Source organism: Zingiber officinale, chromosome 6A, assembly GCF_018446385.1.
Source record: "Zingiber officinale cultivar Zhangliang chromosome 6A, Zo_v1.1, whole genome shotgun sequence".
In the NCBI taxonomy this organism is placed as follows: Eukaryota; Viridiplantae; Streptophyta; class Magnoliopsida; order Zingiberales; family Zingiberaceae; genus Zingiber; species Zingiber officinale.
This window is the reverse complement of record NC_055997.1, coordinates 34,114,673-34,133,904: the sequence shown is the minus strand read 5'-3', so window position 1 is coordinate 34,133,904 and position 19,232 is coordinate 34,114,673.

Below are 19,232 nucleotides of genomic sequence, written 5' to 3'. Positions count from 1 at the left end.
AAACTAACACCTCCTAGTTTCTCACTTCATCGTATCCGCTTTTTCTTCATCATCAACCGTGACAGGAGCACGCTTTGGTTTCTGTTCTCGTGAGGGAGTCAGTGGTGGGAATAAAGCTCCATCGCTTAATTTGACATTGCCACAGCCAGATGAAGGATCTAATCTCTATTTGGTGGGCTAATACTTGATTAACAATAACACAACAATTATGTCATTAAAAATCAAAATACAATCAAGTGATCTAATACTTTAAGTATAAAGAATGATTTATATTATTAGATGTAGATCTGTACATTAATCCGGTTCATTAATATTAATGGACTGTTAATGTGGAATTGACTTTTATGTGAATGATCTCTGGACCAAGGTATATAAGGGAAGAAGCTCTTTGATTTAGATATCTTGAATCTTAGATTCAATAGACCTTCATCTTCCTCCTCTCTTCCCCATTGAGAAGGACTACAGATTGCCGTCCACTCCATCAAAGATCATTCTGTGCTTGCAGGTATTCTGACGACAAATAAAATCAATGACTCTTGTGATGGATGTAGGTTAGCCCATTGTTAGTCATTGTTTCAATATTCAGTTTTGCCTTAAGAATAGATGATAGCTAGATCTTGAAAAATATGCATCATATGGTTAAATTTTGATGTATTACTATTATTTTCAATTGGTATTAGATCTAAAGATTCTCATCACCAATCAATTGATAGGCACAAAACTGGGCATAGAATGGTTTGTAATTGATTGGTTGTTCAACTAGAACTCACCAATCAATTGTCATAAGGACCAATTGATTGGGATATCCAAAATTACAAATAGAAAGGGATGAAATCGATTGGGAAGATCGATTGATGTTCACCAATCGATTGCCATGAGGACCAATCGACTGCTGAACTTGGGTTATGTATAGAACGGTCTGAAATCGACTGGTGTTCACCAATCAATTGTTGAACCCTAGTTTAGACATAGAATTGTTGCGAAATCGATTGGGTTAATCGATTGATTTCCATAAGCACCAATCGATTGTTGTTTGTTGGATTGTCCACAAGAGGTTTTCAAATTGATCGATGGATCGATTGGTATTCACCAATCGATTGTTGTGAGGCGCTAATCGATTGGTGTGTGTGAACTCATGAACAAGGAGCCTTTTGAATCGATCAGGGAACTCAATTGTTGTTGCCAATCGATTGCTATTGGTAGACAATCGATTGGTATATTCTGCAAATGACACATAAGGTGTATTAATCGATTGTGGCTTGAAGGCAATCAATTAATAAGAGTATCAATCAATTGATAAGAGTATCAATCAATTGATAACTGATTAGTTACGTTTTAACCAAGTTTTCCTAGATTCTTCTTCGCACTTGTTACTTAGTTGAACTAATACTATCCCCAAAATGAGAACTACTGAGGAGGCTTGGGGTATTTTCGTAAATGAATGTACATTAATGCTAAAGATGTTTGACCGAAAGGAAGTCATTCTTTATGTCCGATGTATGTTTATGGAAGCTCACAAGTCTAGTTTGGCTTCTAAGTCATGCACATAGTGTGTTGGCCTAAAGGAATGTGCAATGTATGGTCGACTAGAAGTGTTGTGAGTGAAGCTTGAAACATAAGCTAACTAAAGAAACTCATACATAAGGTTAATCATGCGAATGACGTGTCGACCCAAAGAAAGATGCATTATGCGGTAGATGAAGGAAGTTATGAGTTGTTTGGAGAGTACCAATAACAAATTATAATTTAGTCCAAAGTCTGAATGCAATGTTGCATTAAGTATCTCAATTAATGCCTATAAAGTTGCATATTTTGTTTGTTACATTTTATTACTATACAATTATAAAGATACATGCTTTGTTTAGTTAAATTGAACTATATTCTTTGCTTTTGTTTATATAGTACTCTCAATATTTGCTAATCTAAATAACATTCTTGTGCTTACTAGCACAGACTATGGATAATAGCAAGAGCATATTACGATTTTATTAGGCTACATGGATCTATACTTTGCATTTAGGCATGATTGCCTCACATCTTTGACTAATGATTCTGTTGGTCCCTTTGGAGGCCGGCAAGAGGGGAGGGGTGAATTGCCCTACAAAATAAAACACGAACCTTTCTCGGATTTCAACTATATAATGAACACTTGTAATAAATAAATAAAAGAGACTAAGTAAAGAAAAGCAGACACCAGAGTTTTACTTGGTTTGCAATCAGGGGATTGCTAATCCAAGGAAAGTAAGCGCACTATCTGAATCTCCTCTGGGCGGAGTAGCCTCTTTACAACGTTGACAGCACAAATGAAAAGAACAGAATTGAAAGCACAGAAAGAATTGATTACAAGTGAGTTGCTTTGAATGTACGGATCAGTACTTTATTTATAGTACTGGTCCGGGCGCCTGGAAGGGGTTCCGGGCGCCCCCGGGGGGATAAATTTTATCCCCCAACGGTCAGCTCGCGATCAGCTCCGATCTGGTCAAATATGAACCCCCGGGTACCCGGACCTGTCAAGTCAACAAAGTTGACTCTGGTCCAGGCTCTCTGCTCTGGTTCAGCTCGTATCAGTTCGGCTCGTCTTGGTCCGGGTCTGTTCGCTCCGGCTCCGCTAGTTTGGGTGATCTCGGCCTTCCGGAATAGGGCTCACCCGAACCCATGTTCCGGCCTTCTCCTCGAGCAGCCTTCCTTCCCGGTTTCTCGTCCCTCGAGCGTCGCACACGCTCTTCTCGTCCACCGGTGTACTCTTCTGCGGACACCTCGTCCCTCGGACGAACCGAGCCCGTCGGCTCTTTCCCGTGCCGTCCTTCTCGCTAGCCACGTCTTCTGCTCGACTTCCTGTGTTCCTAAGCTCCTGCGCACTTAGACACAAGGGTTAAACAAACGCAGAACCTAACTTAGCTTGTTTGATCACATCAAAACACCTTGGGGTTCCAACAATCTCCCCCTTTTTGATGTGAGCAACCCAAGTTAAGTTAGGGTAACCATATGCAATAAAAACGATTTATATTCCAATAAGTCCAAATATTTTTCAATTGAAAAATTCTAGTACCTCCCCCTAGACTTAACATACTTCTCCCCCTTTGATCACATAAAAATTGGGGTTATAAATAAGTCTAAGGTAAATTCAAACAAAAACTTTAAGTGTAAAATATTTAATAATGTCTAAGTAAAATTCAATTTAAAGACACTCTTCAGAATTTTTCTTTCGAAAAAAATTAAGTAAAACATTTTTCAGATAAAACAGTCATAAGTATTAAAAATAATTTTAAGTTAAAACTGAAGCTCCGGGTTAAAATTTAAAACTGACTTAAATTTTTGATCCCCTAAAAAAAATTTTTTTTTAAAAAATGATAAGGCAATATTATAAAAAAAACTCTAAGTTAACTTTTATAAAAAAAATCTAAGTTAATTTTCATAAAAATTTCTAAGAAAAAAAATTTCTAAGTTAAGTTAAAAATATTTTCTAACACAAATTGAATAACTCTTTTAAAGCATTAAGTAATTTAAATTAATACTTTTTCAGTTAATCAATTAAACTTTTCATTTCGATACTTGGCTTTCAGGTCGTGGCGAGGCACTAGGCCTTCTTGGTTATTGGAGCAACAACCACTTCCTTAGACAAAGTCTCATAAAGAAATTAGTTGTTTAATTTCCTTGCTGAAAATGCTAAGTCTAATTTTAATTTTAAATTAAATAGGTTTTTGGAACCCAATAGAGGTTCCTACCTACAGGATTAACCAAGTATTTTCTAGGTATATAGATTTTGGATATATTTCTAATTTGACTTTGATGAAATCTATAATACCAATTTAAACATTTATAATTTCTAAAAGTAGAAATATTTGAACCATTAGATTTTTTTAATCTTTCTATTTCTTCTTTTAGTTTTTCATTTTCAATTTTCAATTTTTCAAAATCCTCTATAAGACATGATTTTGTCAAAATTCTCTTTGTTTCTAAAATTTCATTTTCTAATTTGGCATTTTTATTTTCTAATTTATACATGGATTTAGTCATAGCTTTGATACCAAAGTAAAGTTCATCAGGGGGTAAGAGGCATAGCTCACTTACCATATCAGACTTGAAGCCTGAATCTCCCCCTGCTTCGCTACTTCCATCTGAGGTCGCTCCCCCTTCATCGATGCTGGGTTCTGATGTACTTTGTCCTTCGTGGCTTGCCATCAGTGCAATCCCCGCATATTCTTGAGCTTCTGATTCAGATGAAGAAGTGTCATCCCAAGTTGCTTTTAGGTTGTGTTTCTTGGGTGTCTTCATTTTGACCTTCTTGAGTTCTGGGCAGTCTTCCCTTAGGTGTCCCTCCTTCTGACACTGATAGCACCGTACCTTTCTTCTACCTTTTTGATTCTTTTTATTCTGTATTTTAAATTTATTAGATCTAAAAAACTTTTTAAAGTTTCTTACCATGTATGCTTCTTGATCGTCTTCGGAGTCTGACTCAAGTTCATCCTTGTTGGTTGCGTTCAGCGCCATAGTCTGGGTTGTGTCCTTTGATATCTCTGCATATATGGTTTCGTGTAATTCAAGGGTAGAAAACAACTCTTCTAAAGTACTTACCTCCAGGTCTTTTGAGATGTAGTAAGCATCGACGATTGATGTCCACTCCGGAGTTCTTGGAAATGCGTTGAGCGCGTAGCGTATAGTGTCTCGGTTTGTTACCGTTTCACCAAGGTTTTCGAGACCAGTAACTAGTTCTTTTACCTTTGCATGTAGATCGGCCACTTTCTCACCTTTCTCCAGACGGATATTCATCAGTTTGTTGCGGAGGATGTCCCTTCTAACGAGCTTTGCTTCGGACGTGCCTTCGTGGAGTTCCAAGAACTTCTCCCAAAGTTCTTTAGCAGATAAATAGTTTCCGATGCGGTTGACGTCTTGAGGCGATAACACGCTCAGCAGGTGATGTTCCGCACGGCTGTTTGCTACCGACTCATTCTGCTCCTTCTTTGTCCAATCGCTCTCTTCTTTTTCTTTTCCATCTTTATCTATTGGAGCTACAAAACTATATTTCATAATAAACCGAATTTCAAAATCTATTTTTAGGAATACCTCCATACGACGCTTCCAGTCTGCGAAGTTCCCCTCGAATTTTGGTGGAACAATGCTTGGTCCGGCCATCTTTGTTGCTTTGATCGGCGATTAGTCCTCCTGAAGCGCCTTGGCTCTGATACCACTTGTTGGTCCCTTTGGAGGCCGGCAAGAGGGGAGGGGTGAATTGCCCTACAAAATAAAACACGATCCTTTCTCGGATTTCAACTATATAATGAACACTTGTAATAAATAAATAAAAGAGACTAAGTAAAGAAAAGCAGACACCAGAGTTTTACTTGGTTTGCAATCAGGGGATTACTAATCCAAGGAAAGTAAGCGCACTATCTGATTCTCCTTTGGGCGGAGTAGCCTCTTTACAACGTTGACAGCACAAATGAAAAGAACAGAATTGAAAGCATAGAAAGAATTGATTACAAGTGAGTTGCTTTGAATGTACGGATTAGTACTTTATTTATAGTACTGGTCCGGGCGCCTAGAAGGGGTTTCGGGCGCCCCCGAGGGGATAAATTTTATCCCCCAACGGTCAGCTCGCGATCAGCTTCGATCTGGTCAAATATGAACCCCCGGGCGCCCGGAATGGTTCCGGGCGCCCGGACCTGTCAAGTCAACAAAGTTGACTCTGGTCCAGGCTCTCTGCTCCGGTTCAGCTTGTCTCAGTTCGGCTCGTCTTGGTCCGGGTCTGTTCGCTCCGGCTCCGCTAGTTTGGGTGATCTCGGCCTTCCGGAATAGGGCTCACCCGAACCCATGTTCCGGCCTTCTCCTCGAGCAGCCTTCCTTCCCGGTTTCTCGTCCCTCGAGTGTCGCACACGCTCTTCTCGTCCACCGGTGTACTCTTCCGCGGACACCTCGTCCCTCGGACGCACCGAGCCCGTCGGCTCTTTCCCGTGCCGTCCTTCTCGCTAGCCACGTCTTCTGCTCGACTTCCTGTGTTCCTAAGCTCCTGCACACTTAGACACAAGGGTTAAACAAACGCAGGACCTAACTTAGCTTGTTTGATCACATCAAAACACTTGGGGTTCCAACAGATTCCACTACATAATAAAAGGTGATATATGACAAGTGGGAGCGATCAAATCACATGAGTTTAATGATCATGAAGATGTCCATTCTAGAATCACTTAGAGGTTGGATTACTGAGAACGAAGATGTTAAAACTTCATGAAGGAGTTAATAAACCGATTCACCTCAAACAAAAAGGTCGAGACTGCTACACTTCTCACAAAGTTAGTGTCTATGCAAAACAATGGGAAGGGTAGCATTAGGGAGTACATCATAGAGATGTCAAATTTGGTTACAAGGTTTAAGACACTAAAGTTGGAAATGCCCAAAAGCGTACTTGTGAACCTAATCCTAATCTCTCTGCTTACATAGTTCACTTCATTTAAGATAAGTTATAACACTCAAAAGGAGAAGTGAATACTAAATAAGCTTATAGCTTAGTGTGTACAGGAAGAAAACAGACTAAGGAACAACACATCTCACAGTGCTCACTTTGCATCCTCATCTTAGTATTTGAACAAGAAGAAGAGAGATGATAAAAGTAAGAATAAGTACAAACACCTTGCAGTGATAGGGACTTCAGGGCATAAGGTGTAAAAGTAATAAGATTTATATTCAATTTGTTTCTTTTGTAAAAGAAAATGCCATTTGGAGAAAAATTATCCTAGATGTGTCAACTGGCGTGTCAACAAAGATATACTTCTTTACTTTATTAGTTTAGATGTTAACCTAACTATACTATACCTAATAATACTTAGTAGATAGATATGAGTGTAACTACTCACATATGTGTAACTATGCATGATTGTCTGAAGAGCCAAATGCCAATTAATGCTGAAAGATTCATCTATATGGTAACTGCTAGAAGGCAAAAATAGAGGCAATAAATGTCTTTAGAGTTTATTTAGGGTTTATTTAGGGAACATTGTACTTTTGAATTTAGAAATATATTTATAATACTATTATTTAGATAGAACTTAATTTTTATTTTATGTTTGGACAAATCCAGATACACTTGTTTATTTAGAATAAAAAATTTAGTATATTTTGAAATTCTATTTTGTGTAGTATTGGTTCCTTGATTGATAAATTATACAAGTTAGATACTAAAACTCATATATATAATGATGTAATTCATAGCATAGGTACAAAGTATGGTTTGACAAGTGAAAATTCATCCATGTTATGACATAGTATTTAAGACACATCTCTAAACAATGTCTAGAAAGGTTAATGTTACTAGGAATTCTCAATTTCATCGACATGTCAGATTTTGGAATAGGTATTGAGTATATAAAAAGGAAAATGACTAACAAAAGTAGTAAAAGTTCAAGATGGAATAATAGGTTTTATAGCTAATACATGTATGTGGACCGTTTCCTAAAGCTTCTTGGAATGGTCAATCATATTTTATTAGCTTTATAGATGACTATTCTTGATACAGATACTTGTGTCTAATTCATGAGAAGTTATAGTCTTTGGACATGTTCAAAACCTTTAAAGTCAAAGTTGAACATCAACTTGGTAAGAAGATTAAGGCTGTCAGATCAAACTGTGGTGGTGAATACTATGGTAGATTTGATGGATCAGATGAACAACATCCTAGGCTATTTATGGATTACATTATTCAGTGTGGAATCATGGCACAATTGTTAGGTTTCTCTATGTGTGTTTTACAATTTATTTTTTAAAAATATACAACAGAAGTATAATAATAATTTTCTAAATTATTACAACACGCATCACACACATACACATGAACACATATGCAAACATAATCGTAGAATAAAATTTCATAAAGAAATTATATTTGTCGTATGACGTGTAGAGGAAACAACATCAACTAGCAAACTTTACCAAGTTTGCCTCTATTCGTATTCATGCCGAGATACCTTCAAGATGACTTTGCTAAGCCACAAGTTTTCATCTCCATTTTGATACTAGCCACTCAATTTGGTGCTTGGTAGCAAGGCCAACTTGGTGACACCAAATGGAGAGGCTAATTGGTGGCACAGTAGCCCTTGGTTGCCATTCGACGATTACATAGCCATTGTTCGGCGGTTGGGAGGCTGTGATAGGGTGGAAGTAGCCGACGACAAGAGGACAACATTTTTATGTTGCTATCCGGCTGGATTCACTACTGTCTGATGGCTTGGAGGCTGCTGTCCAGTGTCACAACAACCACTTAATGAAGGATCGGAAAAGCGATAGAGGGGGAGGGGGTGAACATCGCTAGTGAAAAATCATTTCTTTTTCGTATTATAAACAAAGATCAGAGTAAGCAGCAGAATAAGATAACAAAAATAATACACTAGAGATATAGTTTATTGCTAGATTTGGAGCCTGTGTCAACTCCTACTCCAAGACCCATGATCTTTTATTACACCGTTGGACAATTCACTAAAACCCTTCTTTCCATAACCTCTGAAAAGAAGTAATTCGTATAATGAATAGGGATAGTAACAACTCTACAATCTCTTTATAAAATGCAAGAAATATAAAAAATTATACCAACAATGAGGATAAGATATCAAGCGCTAATGTTGGAGAGTCTTTTAACATAGTAGGAGCAGAGCTTGTATGCACAATAACAATAATACAGATGATTAACAAATAGAAGATCAGAAGGATGCACAGAAGTTCTGCAGGCTTGGAGCTCGAGATGTACTTTTATAAACATTGTTTGGTCAACTGAAAAAGCTATTCGGTCAACCAAAAAAGCTATTCGATTGACTGATCCTTTCGGTCGACCAAACTTCCTATCACTCGACTGATCAAGTAGCCTTCCTTCTTTGTTGAGATTCGATATTCGTGTCATAATGCATTTATTGTTCGATCGACTGAAAGATTTGATTGGTCGATTGATCACTGAAAATTCCTTTTTTGCTAAGATTCAATCTTCTACATCATCAATGTCATTTAATGTTTGGTCAATCAATCCCTAGGTTTGGTCTACCGATATACCTGAATACCAAATGCCTTCTGTGTGACCTGAACTCTATGCCATGTCAACTTGGTTCGATCGATTGAACCTTCTGTTTGGTCGACTGATCCCATCAGTTTCTACAAAATAGAGTTAGTTTGATATAATAAAATATTCCTGTAAAATAGAGTTCATTCGATATTGTAGGGATATGCCTGATGAAGTGTGTACTAAAACACATTTTGTAAGCATGCACAACGGAAGACTAAAACGTAAATAAATCTAATTTATTACAACACACACCACACGCATGTAGGATACAATCACACTGGACAAGATTATAAAATAAAAATGAAAATAAATAACAATTATTCTAGGTATACTTTACGGATGACCTGTAACGAGAAGGACATCAACCGTAGTAACATTGTCGAACCTCCCCTCTATTCGTATCTGTAAGACCTTTGCGGCCGACTAGAAGGGGGGGGGGGTTGGATAGCCTACAAACACAAAAATAAAAACCAAACCTTCTCGAACTCTTAAACTAACACTTATAAAATAAAGTAAGCAGAAAGTAAATCATAAAAATGAGGCACATGATATTTACTTGGTTACAATTGGGGAGGTTGTTAATCCAAGGAAAATGTAGTACTAAATACTCCTTCAGGCGGAGAAACCTCATACAACAATGAAGTGCATAAATAGAAGCTTAACTCTAAACTAAAGCACACAAGTGTTGAAATTACAATTCGTGAGTTCGTTGAAAAGCTTCTGGACCAAGGCTGTATTTATAGCCTTGGTCGGGGCACCCTGAAGGGTTCCGAGTGCCCGGGGGGGGATAAAACTTTATCCCCAATGTTTAGATCAAGTCAAATCTCGATCTGGTCAAATATCGACTTCCAGGCGCCCCGGAGGGAAAAGTCAACCCCGTTGACTTTTTCCAGCCTCGGGTCTTCTGCTCCTGCTCCGTTCGCTTGGGTGATCTCTGCCATCTAGAAAAGGGCTCACCCGAACCCAAGTTCCGGTCTTCTCGAGCAGGCTTCCGCTCCGGCTTCTCGTCCCTCGGAATCGCTGCGTGTTCTCGTCCACCAGCATACTCATCCGCAGTCTTCATCCCTCGGTTGCACCCAGTACCAACCTTCTCGCTAGCTGTATCTCTTGCTCTCCGAGCAATCTTCCGCTTCGGCTTTCATCCCTTGGAACCACCGCACGCTTCCTTCTCGTTCGCCGGTGTACTTTTCCGCAGCGCCTCGTCCCTCGGACGCACCGCGTGCCGTCCTTCTCGCTAGCTGCGTTTTTCGCTCGAGTACCTGTGCTCCTAAGCTCCTGCACACTTAGACACAAGGTAAAAAATACACAGGACCTAACTTAACTTGTTGATCACACCAAAACAACCTTGGGATTCCAACAATCTCCCCCTTTTTGATGTGATCAACCCAAGTTAAGATAGGGTAAAAATAGACATGATAATTAAACAATTTTTATTGCAATAACGTGCAACAAGATAGAAAAATTAAATTTTTAAAAATGTTCAATTTTCAATTTTCTACCTTTTCTACCTCCCCCTAGACTTATACTTTTTCTTCTTCCCCTTTGATCACATAAAAAAATTGGGGTTGCAAGAAAAATCTAAGGGTTGACACTTAAAAAAAATATATTTCAATGATTTTCTGGAAAATATTTCTAAGTCAAGGAAAATTTGTAAGTTAAAAATAACTTTTGAAAAATTTCTAAGTTTTTGCAACCAAAATTACCCTTTTTTTTTATTTTAACAATTGTTAAGTTTTCGTCATCAGAATTAAGAACTTTCTAAGCAAAAAACTTTATGCAAGAAAAATATTTTTGAGAAAATTTAGAAGAGAATCAAAAACTTTCTAAGCATTTATTATATATATATATATATTAATTCTAATGCTATTATCAAAAAGTTTTAAATTTTCATTTTAATTTATTATAACTTCTCAAATCACACTTTTTCATATTAAAGCGACTAATATTAAACATGCAAAAAATTATATCATGTTAATTTCTATTATTAGTTTGTCGAGATTCTTTAATTGACAAGCTATTTCTTTTGACTTAATAATTTTTGTTATATTTTGAATTTCTAATTCACAAAAATATTTTGATAATATAAATTCTAACTTGATAAATTTTTTTGACAATATAATTTGTAAAACACCTTTCGGCAATGTTTCTACTTTGTAAAATTCGTTCGAAAAAATATTTTGTAATTCGCAGAAATATTTTGTCATAAATTCTACTTTGCAAAAATCTGTTGATAGTAGATTTTTTAATTCGAAAAACTCTTTCGATGATATTTTGATTGAATCACTTAATTGATCAGAAGTTGAAGTCCATACCTGACTTACCTTCTTAGTCGTTGATTCTCCCCCTGTTGAATTGCTTTCTTCCGAAGATTCTCCCCCTTCATTGATGCTCATTGAAGAAGAGCATTCTGTGTCCTTGGGATGAAATTTGGTTGTTGGGGTTGTCGCGACACTTACCTCGGTTTCAGACTCTTCTGACGATGGATCGGTGTTAGATTCAACTGTAACAACCCAATTTTCCTCATTAGGAGTTCTAAAAGTTCTTAAAATATTTAGAAATATTTTAAAAATATTCTAGAGATTTTTAGAGTATTTTTATGCAATTTTTGGAGGTCGTTTGGTATTTTTACTAAACGAAGAAAGTTTTGACAAAAAAATGTCCATGCCAAGGTTCGAACCAGCGACCCTTGACCCGGTCAAAACGCAACTAACCAACTGTTCTGCAAGTATTTCATGAACAAATATGGAACGAGATATATATATATATATATATATATATATATATATATATATATATATATATATATATATATATATATATAAGTTATGATAGATGCCGAAGAGTATTAAAAAAAGGGATAAGTGAGGATCGGGATTTGTTCTCTCCCGAAACCCTTCTCTCCTTCTCCTCTCGCGACGACGATTCCTTCTCGGGAGAAAACGAAGCTAGGGCTTCGTCTCCGGCGGCCGGCGAGCACTTCTCTCCGTGGGTTCTTCACAGATTCGAGGTCTCCTCGTCGAAGAGAGCTCGTGGGCACGAGGAAGGGTTGAAATCTCAAGTTCTCTGAACCCTAGAGGCTTTCTCCTCCGGTTGTAAGTCGAGGGATTCCAGTAAGTTCTCTCACCTGCAGTAAGAGTAGTTCCTTCGATTGGTTTTCGAATGGTTTGGCTTCCGGATAGTAATGGGTAAGCAAAGTTCCGAGTTTCTGTTGAGATGGTTCATAAGCTAGGGATAGATTCGAGTTTCCATTGAAGCAAAGACGAATTTCTTGTATTCTGTTTTGATGTGTTAACTCCAAGTGATGTTCGGTTTTTGTTTGTGAATGTTTGTGATGTTCTGTGAACGGATCAACTACAAGGTTATAGCTAATTCTAGGCAATGAGCATGAGAAACTATTAAGATTTTAAGTTTACAGTAGCAGTTTTCTTGATTGTTAGAATAGATCCAAGCTTCTGGTTTTTTTTCTTCCTTGCAATTCTGCTGTAACAATGAATCAGTTCATGTAGGTTTTTGTGTTAAGTCTTCAGCATGCTTAATTTGGTTGGTTTTGTGCTATGTATGAGATAGAAACAGCCTCGTTGAAGCTTAGAACAGACCATACTCCTTGTGCTATACGGTGATACATGTACCTTTTCTTTTTCTCAAACATGAACAGAACATGTCCCCTTCCTTAAGTGTTTCGGTTGGAATCCTCTTACTAGACGATGGATAGGAACAACCCCTTTAAGATGGAAATGCAGATTTAGGTTGGTCTTTTACTTTAGCAAGTGTAGATTTGTTTTTTTTGTCTTTTACCTTTAGCAAATGTAGATTTTCAATAAGAGCACCGAATAGCTCCATTGAAGCTTAGAACAACCCATTTCGGTTGTGCTGGACAAGGATAAAAAACAACCCTATAATTAGCATTTCTGTCTAGACCTTTTCGTGCTAGGTGGTGGGCACGAACAACCCTAAGTTCAGGAACATAGTGTCAGCTTTCTTGCTATTTAATAAACATGATCAGCCCTGTTTAGTAACATTGAAAATTTAGTTTTTCTTGTTTATTTTATAAGCACGAGCAGTTTTTTTTTAATTGCTGTAATGTGAGCATGTGCAGATTTTTATTAAGAAGAGTAGTGCAGATTTTTATTGAGTAGAGTAGTGCTGATTTTATTGAGTAGAGCAGTGCATATTTTTGTTAAGTAGTGCATGTGCAGATTTTTAATATGCATTGCAATGTAGATTTTTTTTATTAAGAATTTCAGTTACAAATTTTGAGTTTAAGAAAAGTATAAGAAAGATAAAGAAAAGAAGGAAAAGGCCAAGGCCTTAAGTAGATCCCAAAGTCAAGACTTTAGGGATTTTGATACACAAGGTGCTAAGGAAAATGCCGAGACATTATATATTAGAAGTATTAAAAGATAACAAGTATTTTACTTCTATCAGTGACACTTTACTGGACTCTCAGTTGTCCTTGGGTTGGGCTCCTATAGTCGTCCCTAGGTTTAGATAGTATGCAGGACTCTTAGTTGTCCTTGGGCTGGGCTCCCATAGTCATCCCTAGGTTTAGATAACCTAGTAAACCCTACTAGATTCGGGACCAGCTATCTCGGGTCTAGTTAGGGATGCACGCATAGCAAGTACAGTTGCCGGACCCAAGAAGAAAGTTGATTATTATTTTGAAGTATTATAAGTATAAGTTTTTGAACAAACAAAATAAGTTTCACATAAGTATAAGAGTATAAAAGAATAGGTTTAGAACAAATGAATTAAGTTTCACTTTGTTTTAAAATCAGCAAGTTTAGTTTCCTTTTATGCTAGTATGTTATTTAGATTAGCTTACTGTTCTTTGCTATTAGAAGAGCATGAGTAGCTTTACATGTTTAACACTTCAGTATGTTTGTTTATTTACTAATAGATGAGCATGAGTAGTTTTCTTTTTGAGCATTCAATTTTAGTTTTCAGTATATTCACATGCATATCGAGTTTTTGTGAGTTAGATAGCGCTTACTAAGCATTTTGCTTATAGTTTGCATTTCCTCTTACTGCAGATAAAGGAAGGCGACAAGGTGGCGTAGATGATATGTGATGCCAGGACTATGGAAGTCTTGGGACTAGAAAGGAGTTCCTTTAGTCTTCTTTCCTTATTCTTTTTAGTTTCCGCATTTTAGTTATTGTAAACATTTGAGACTGTACTTTACACTCCTTGTCATTCGAGTTTATTCTTGTTCTAGGTTGTATGTAGGATGAGTTCAGTTTAGTAAGTAAATATTTGTGTGTTTGATACTTATTTAACTGCGTGGGTGTTTGATAAATGTTCCAGCCGCCTGTGGTTGATGTATACTATGTTTGTATCTTGGTTTATGGTCACCGGTATAGGGGAGACTCTGTCGAAATTTTTCGGTAGGGATTCCTCGTGGTTTCGATCACACCGGTTAAGTAGAGTTAGTAGTTAAGTAATGGTCATCCTTAGAGTATAGTAGTAGTAGTAAGAAGGGTGGTTGTTACAGTTGGTATCTGAGCAGTTCCCATTCTCCAGCATCACACATCAGCACCATTTTTATCGTCTTCAAGTAAGAAAGTATTTAATTTTTCTTTTATGCTTATTAATTGCGGTATAGAGTATCTGCTTATATGCGGTTAAGTAAGAAGAAAATTCTTGTTTTATTTTTCTATGTTTAGATACATATGCTTAGGAAGAATAGATATGATTTTAGTTTTGTTTCTCTCCTACATAATTAGATGTCAAGAAGAGGGCATTCCCGTACCGTTCGTACTGAGTATCGAGCACAGGAAGACGAAGAGCCCAGAATAGCTGAACCAAATCTCTCTGAAGTTGTTGCTCAACTCCAGAGACAAGTGGTGGAGCAGCAACAAGTGATCGTCAATCTGATGGCGAATCAGCAGCCAGTCCCTCCCACTCCTCCAATTATTAATGTGGAGACTCCAGAAGTGACTGAGGTTCCACCAGCCGCTCTGGAAGTCCCCACAACACCTAGAAGACACATGATACAGTGGTTGAAGCTGAAGCCAGAAAGTTTCTCAGGCACGACTGAGCCCTGGGATGGTCAAGCTTGGTTTAAGACACTGGAAAGCACCATGGAGCTTCTTGACTGGCCAGAAGTCGAGAAGGTCAAGTGTGCCTCTTTTTACCTATCAGGTGATGCTCGTATGTGGTGGGAGAGAGTTAAGAGCTAGAGGTTGGTCAATCAGATGAGCTGGGCTGACTTCGAGACAGAGTTTTACGAAGAATTCTTCCGTCAACGGATCACCAATAAGCATTTTGAGGAGTTTATAGAATTTAGACAAGGAGACCTATCGGTGGAAGAAGCAGTAAAGAAATTCAATAGGCTAGCTTGTCTCTGTCCAGAGCTACTAAGTACGGAAGAGGAACGAGTCAGAATGATGCTCAGGATGCTGAGACCAGTAATAGCACTTAATGTGAGTAGTGGAACTTACCAGCCCCAGACTGGCGAAGAGCTGGTCAGCAGAGCATTAGTCGCTGAGCACTATCTGGACAGCATCAAGGTGTAACAAGAGCAACACAAGTCAGTCAAGATCGAAAACAAGATAGTAGGAAGCCAGAAACCTCAGTCAAGTGATCAGAATTGGAAGGGCAAGGGTAACAAAAGGTAACGAGGGGATACAGGAGGCAACCAAAAGGGAGGTCCAATAGATGAGCAGGATAAGTTCCCTTCCTGCCCTAAATGCGGGAGATCACATCTAGGAGCCTGTCTTTTGGGTATGACCGGATGTTATTCCTGTGGCCAAGAAGGACATCTAGCTAAGGCATGTCCTAACAGGTTTAAGGCACCTCAGCCATTGTCAGTGCAATATGAAGACGAGCCTGCACAGTTACACCACATGACAACATCACTAGAGGGACCCTATCTCAGTCAAGGACAGTTGGAAGCCCCGCCCGTTCCAACCAATGCCAGAGTATTTTCTCTCACTAAGGAAGAAGCTGCCGGTACCCCACAGTAGTCACAGGTCAAATAACTATTCCTTAGCATTTATCTACCGTCTTACTTGATACTGGGGCTACCCACTCTTGTGTGTCAATTTCTTTTGCCAAACTTAACGAGTACCCACTGTCCAGAATTATTCTAAGTTCGAGGATGAACTTTTTATAAGGTATAGGGGATTGTAACGACCCAATTTTCCTAATTAAGAGTTCTAAAAGTTCTTAAAAATATTTAGAAATATTTTAGAAATATTCTAGAGATCTTTAGAAATTTTTAGAGTATTTTTATGCAATATTTGGAGGTCGTTTGGTATTTTTACTAAACGAAGGAAGTTTTGACAAAAAAATGTCCATGCCAAGGTTCGACTAGCGACCCTTGATCAGGTCAAAATGCAACTAACCAACTGTTCTGCAAGTATTTCGTGAACAAATATGGAACGATATATATATATATATATAAGTTATGATAGATGCCGAAGAGTATTAAAAAAAGGGATAAGTGAGGATCGGGATTTGTTCTCTCCCGAAACCCTTCTCTCCTTCTCCTCTCGTGACGGCGATTCCTTCTCGGGCGAAAACGAAGCTAGGGCTTCGTCTCTGGTGGCCGACGAGCGCTTCTCTCTGTGGGTTCTTCACAGATTCGAGGTCTCCTCATCGAAGAGAGCTCGTGGGCACGAGGAAGGGTTGAAATCTCAAGTTCTCCGAACCCTAGAGGCTTTCTCCTCCGGTTGTAAGTCGAGGGATTCCTGTAAGTGCTCTCACCTGCAGTAAGAGTAGTTCCTTCGATTGGTTTTCGAATGGTTTGGCTTCCGGATAGTAATGGGTAAGCAAAGTTCTGAGTTTCTGTTGAGATGGTTCATAAGCTAGGGATAGATTCGAGTTTCCATTGAAGCAAAGATGAATTTCTTGTATTCTGTTTTGATGTGTTAACTCCAAGTGATGTTCGGTTTTTGTTTGTGAATGTTTGTGATGTTCTGTGAATGGATCAGCTACAAGGTTATAGCTAATTCTAGGCAATGAGCATGAGAAACTATTAAGATTTTAAGTTTACAGTAGCAGTTTTCTTGATTGTTAGAATAGATCCAAGCTTCTGTTTTTTTTTTCTTCCTTGCAATTCTGCTGTAGCAATGAATCAGTTCATGTAGGTTTTTTTGTTAAGTCGTCAGCAAGCTTAATTTGGTTGGTTTTGTGCTATGTATGAGATAGAAACAGCCTCGTTGAAGCTTAGAACAGACCATACTCCTTGTGTTATACGGTGATACATGTACCTTTTCTTTTTCTCAAACATGAACAGAACATGTCCCCTTCCTTAAGTGTTTCAGTTGGAATCCTCTTACTAGACGATGGATAGGAACAACCCCTTTAAGATGGAAATGCAGATTTAGGTTGGTCTTTTACTTTAGCAAGTGTAGATTTGTTTTTTTTGTCTTTTACCTTTAGCAAATGTAGATTTTCAATAAGAGCACCGAATAGCTCCGTTGAAGCTTAGAACAACCCATTTTGGTTGTGCTGGACAAGGATCAAAAACAACCCTATAATTAGCATTTCTGTTTAGACCTTTTTGTGCTAGGTGGTGGGAACAAACAACCCTAAGTTCAGGAACATAGTGTCAGCTTTCTTGCTATTTAATAAACATGATCAGCCCTGTTTAGTAACATTGAAAATTTAGTTTTTCTTGTTTATTTTATAAGCACGAGCAGTTTTTTTTAATTGCTGTAATGTGAGCATGTGCATATTTTTATTAAGAAGAGTAGTGCAGATTTTTATTGAGTCACAGCCCTACCCACTTGGTCCCACTTATGTTGTGAGTTAGCTGACTGGCGTCAGGGGTGACCATGACATTGGCATCATATGCATGATGCATTTATTGTTTGTGATTGTGATTGTTGTATTTATATGCTGCATATTGTTTGGATACCTATGTTTGACATGCATACAGGTCTTCTATACCTTTCGGACTGTTTGTCCTTATACCGGGTCCTGGTTAGTACAGATTCTCTCCTATCTTCTTCGGTTTGCATTTACCTTTATTTTTATCAGGAGATTGTACGCATGATTAGTGCTAGGTGTTATTTCTTTACTTTGCATATCAATTGTACCTGCTGAGTGTTGGACTCACCCCGCCTCCATTGTTGTTATATTTCAGGATGATGCTGTCAGGAGAGAGTTCTAGTTGCTGGTCCCCTGAAGACCCGAAGACTTACGGATCTACTAGTTTTGTTTGTTTTCTTTTTGACTATGTTATAGACTTGGTTTGTTTGGATACTTGGACTTTGTATGGATTTTGAGATGTTGATGGATTTTTGGTATGATTTGGATTTTATTCTACTACATGCCTGCCTGGACGGCAGAAGAGGTGAGTTCGTCGGATTTGAGTTTTACGAGTGTAGTGGAGTAGGGTGGATTTCGAGTCAGGGTATTATCTTTCTGTTTACTTATATAAACTGCGTGGTGATGGTTTATTTTGTTGTTATTATTCCAGCCGCATGTGGATGAGGTATTTAGTGCTTATAGAAAGTTTCAGATTATCTACCGTACAGGGGAGATGCTGCAGAAATTTTCTAGGACAGGGACTCCTCTGGGGCGTGACAATTTAGTGGTATCAGAGTTTAAGTTTTACGATCTTTGTTTTCGTATTTTAGATATTTGGGATAACCTGATACCAATTTATTTACTTGGTATCAGAGCGCCATGTTTGGCGATACTTGTTGGATTTTTGTATTTTGGATTTTTGAGATTTATCAGATACCTATTTATTGGTATCAGAGCAGGTTATGGATACCTGCTTTTGGTGTTCTGGATTTTTGGATGTCTATTTCGGTTTGTATGGATTTTCGTTATGGTTATGTTTCGGACTTCCGTTTCGGATTATATGGATTTTCGGCGATTTTCTCGTTCGGAATTTTGAGGTCAGAAGTTGGGGACTGGACAGCGATGGAACATCTCCAGACGGCAAATAGGTATGATGTTTATTTTATGATAGTTAGGACATCTATTAGCACTTTATCTTTATTATCTGTCTGGTGGTTATAGCCATATTACATGTGATGGGTTAGCCACTGATCTTGGTCGACCCTAATAAGATCAAGGATTATAGTCTCTGGTAATTTTTTCTATCATACCATCAGTAGTTTTAGCTTCTGTTTCTACTATTATGAGATGGAGGCACATATCAGCCTCTGCTATTGTTCGCTGGGTAATGGATGATACCTACATATTCCTGTGGACTTAGCTAGTAGAGTTTTTATA